Below are 4,604 nucleotides of genomic sequence, written 5' to 3' on the forward strand. Positions count from 1 at the left end.
TGTACGATCAATCATGATCTGCCCAATTCTGTACTACCATGAAAATAAAATCGAAACCCAAATAAATCCCTAATAATTTCTACCCCCCCCCCCCCCCCCAAAAAAACTCCACCTCCCCAACACCCCTACCCCATTCAACTGTGTATATATATACATATATATATATCTCATGCTGAATCACTCCCCCCTTAGAATTGTTCAGCACGTCAACAACCATTTCAACAGTAAACATGTTATCTATTTTGTCGTCTCAACAATAACCTTCAAGCTGTCATTTCTGCTTTCCACAACTGAGTCGTATTGATAACCTTACCAATAAAAGCTAGTCAACTTTATTCATTATCAAAGTGTCCTTTGACACTGCAAGTTCATTCCTCCAAACCATGCCAGGACCAGCAGAAACACCAGTCCCAACATTAGGTCCACTTACTACAGGAGCAGCCATGGAAGCTCATAATGTAAAAAATATATATAAAAAAATAAATCAAACTTTGTCACATGCGCCAAATACAACAAGTGTAACCTTACCGTTAAATATTATCTTTATTTAACTAGGCAAGTCAGTTAAGAACAAATTCTTATTTTCGATGATGCCTAGGAACAATGGGTTAACTGCCTTGTTCAGGGGCAGAAGGACAGATTTTTACCTTGTCAGCTCAGGGATTTGATCTTGCAACTTTCCAGTTACTAGTCCAACGCTCTAACCACTAGGCTACCTGCAAGCCCTTAACCAGTAAACAGTGCAGTCCACACTGTAGTCTTACAGCAACTGCTTACGATATATCATGACTAATTCTATATCTCTGAGCCTCTCTGCACCTGGCATCCACCAAATGCTGCACTATGTTCCACCCCCATAATTACAACGCTTAACCTTCACATTGCTACCACATTCACCGTAACCACGTTCCCTTCCACACCTGGCACAGCTTTTACTTCCTTTACATTGAACAGCTACATGTCCCATTCTTTTGCATTTATAACACCTTAATGGGGATGGGACAAATTATCTGACATTGAATTTAAGGAATCCTATATGTACTTTTCCAGGCATAACCTTCTTAAACCTCAGCAGCACTGATAGGCTTTCATTTCTTTGACCTTCTTTCCTACAGACTAACATTTTGGCCTGAATCACTCTTTCTCCATTTTTTTCTTAAATATCATCTATGGACATATATTGGTACCTCAGTGATGACTCGCCTCAATCTAGCATAAGCACCAGGGACATGGCTTTTAATCTTCTTCCCATTAAACTTTTCCATTGTCAGAATCTTCTCTTGCTGAGCCTGGCTACCACAAAATGTTAACAATATACCATTTCCAATTAACCAAGCTAATTTCACTTCATCTACAGCATTAGTTAGTCAGATAGGGTGTAAGTGAGGCCCTGTGGTCTTATCAAACACTATCACTACTTTTCACTCCAACACATCATTACTCTTGCTTCCTACCTTGGCCCTCTTTATGCTTTTGTTTTACTATGATCTCTCTTCTACCGGTCTTAATATATTTTTTTTTATATAACTAGGCAAGTCAGTTAAGAACAAATTCTTAATTACAAGGACAGCCTACCCCAGCAGTGATACAACCTGGATTCGAACCAGGGACTGTAGTGACGCCTCTTGCACTGAGATACAGTGTCTTTGACTGCTGCACCACTCGGGAGCCCATTCCAACCCCTCCGGTCCTTGACCCTCATCCTCCCGCTCCATACCATCAGAACTGACACCCATATTGTTGGCATTTCAACACAGCTGTTACTTCACCAACTTTTTCCAAATTACATCTGCACTACTCGCCGCCATTTCCGACCGGTGGCTCCTTCTTCTTTAAGGTTTTATGGCAGACTGCACCCATTGGTGTATTGCTGCCACCTACTGTACAGCTATTGAACAAAAAAAGTTGAATATCCATTGCGGGAAACGGGGTGGGGAATACCACCATTTTATACGATACAAAAATAAAATTAATCCCAAAAGGCCCCACCCTACTCCTTCAGTGATAATCCAAATCACATCCCTACACAGGCTCAAGGGCCTTTGCGGATGGAACATTTCCATCGACAGGATTCCTTGTAATGCCTCTGCTGTTAAATCCGAGTCCCAAAAAACTTTCAGCCGCGCTTACAACGATGCCTTTTTTCTAAGATTTCTTTATTTGCGCTGTGCGGTTTATAACTAATGCAATAAATGATACAAAGTCCACCTTTAACATGCAACATGTCAGGATCCTGTTGGCGGGTAACATTTACTGATGTCTCAACATAACCTCACATAACCCAAATATATGTACGAAGGGAGAGACTTCTTCAAATAACAAAATAATGAATGGAGTGGGTTTCCTCACTCCATCCACCATACGGGTCAGTCGGCATGCACCAACCACTGCATCTACTGTTCTCTCAGATAAGATAACTTCAGAACAAACTTCTTTTCCCCCCCCAAAATTTTTTGGGGGGGGACTCTTGTTCCATGTAGTGAATCTGTTATTCAATGCGTTTGCATGGGCTAACATTTTTTATCAAATACTTTTTTAATATATACAGTGCATTCGAAAAGTATTCAGATCCCTTAACTATCCACATTTTGTTACGTTAGTTTTATTCTAAAAATTGATTAAATCATTTTTTCTCATCAAGCTACACACAATACTCCATAATTATAAAGCAAAAACAGGTTTTTAGATTTTTTTTTGCAGAAATATCACATTTACATAAGTATTCGAGGCAGGTAGCCGGAAGGTTGCTAGATCGAATCCCTGAGCTCACAAGGTAAAAATCTGTCGTTCTGCCCCTGAACAAGGCACTTAACCCACTGTTCCTAGGCTGTCATTGTAAATATGAATTTGTTCTTAACTGACTTGCCTAGTTAAATATTCTTTTTTAAATTCAGACCCTTTACTAAGTACTTTGTTGAAGCACGTTTGGCAGCGATTACAGCCTCGAGTCTTCTTGGGTATAAGGCTACAAGCTTGGCACACCTGTATTTGAGGAGTTTCTCCCATTCTTCTCTTCAGATCCTCTCAAGCTCTGTCAGGATGGGGAGTGTCGCTGCACAGCTATTTTCAGGTCTCTACAGAGATGTTCGATCAAGGTCTGGCTGGGCCACTCAAGGACAAACAGATTTGTCCCGAAGCCACTCCTGCGTTGTCTTGGCTGTGTGCTTAGGGTCATTGTCCTGTTGGAAGGTGAACCTTCGCCACAGTCTGAGGTCCTGAGCACACTGGAGCAGGTTTTCATCAAGGATCGCCCTGTACTTTGCGCTGTTCATCTTTTTCCCTGAAAAACATCCCCGCAGCATGATGCTGCCAGCACGATACTTCACCGTAGGGATGGTGCTAGGTTTCCTCCAGATGTGACGCTTGGCAAAACATCATTTAGGTTCCTTTTGGCAAACTCCAAGCAGGCGGTCATGTGCCTTTTACTGAGGAGTGGCTTCCGTCTGACCACGCTACCATAAAGGTCTGATTGGTGGAGTGCTGGGTTAGGGTTAACAACAACGCTCTGTCAGAGTGACCATTGGGTTCTTAGTCACTTTGCTGACCAAGGCCCTTCTCCCCCGATTGCTGAGTTGGCCAGGCGGACAGCTCTAGGTGGTTCCAAACTTCTTCCATTTAATAATTATGGAGGACACTGTTCTTGGGGACCTTCAATGACACAGAAATGTTTTGGTACACTTCCACAGATCTGTGCCTCGACACAATCCTGTCTCAGAGCTCTATGGAAAATTCCTACAACCGCATGGCTTGATTTTTGCTCTGACATGCACTGTCAACTGTGGGATCTTATATAAACAGGTGTGTGGCTTTCCAAATCATGTCAAATCAATTGAATTTACCACAGGTGGACTCCAATCAAGTTATAGAAACATCTCAAGGATGATCAATGGAAACAGGATGGCCTGAGCTCAGTTTCGAGTCTCATAGCAAAGGGTCTGAATACTTATGTAAATAAGGTATGTTTTTTTTTATACATTTGCAAACATTTTAAAAACCTGTTTTCGCTTTGTCATTATGGGGTATTGTGTGTTGACTGACAAGGATTTTTTTTTTTTTTTACTTAATCCTTTTTTTAATAAGGCTGTAACGAAACAAAATGTGGGGAAAGTCCTGCATCGTCTGTGTTTGGCCGGGGTAGGCCGTCATTGTAAGTAAGAATCTGTTCTTAACTGACTTGCCTAGTTAAATAAAGGTGCTTTTTTTTTTTTAAAGAAAGAAAGATCTGTTTGTCATGTATGATAGAAGAGGTTTAAAAACAACAGCTGCATATGCATTTTAGCCAAAACATATGGCATTCAATACAATCTTCTCTAAAAACAGTTGTACAATGGGCTCTACAATAAGATAACCAGTTTGGTGGGCTTGCATAATGTTGAATGCATTGGAATATATGATAACGAGCCTATAGGATTATAGAAAAAGCAGCTGGGTAAATGAATGTTAGTTTCAAATGCTAGATGTCCAGTGACTGAGTATATTTACGTGGTTAAATGATTAACATTCCTACTAAACTTCTAGAAGTTGACGGTGCCTACACCGTCCTCAGAACAGCATCAGTGTTGCAGTTCTTTACAAAACCAGTGCGCCTGGCACCTACTATTACA

This window comes from Oncorhynchus mykiss, chromosome 9 (genome assembly GCF_013265735.2).
Source record: "Oncorhynchus mykiss isolate Arlee chromosome 9, USDA_OmykA_1.1, whole genome shotgun sequence".
NCBI lineage: Eukaryota > Metazoa > Chordata > Actinopteri > Salmoniformes > Salmonidae > Oncorhynchus > Oncorhynchus mykiss.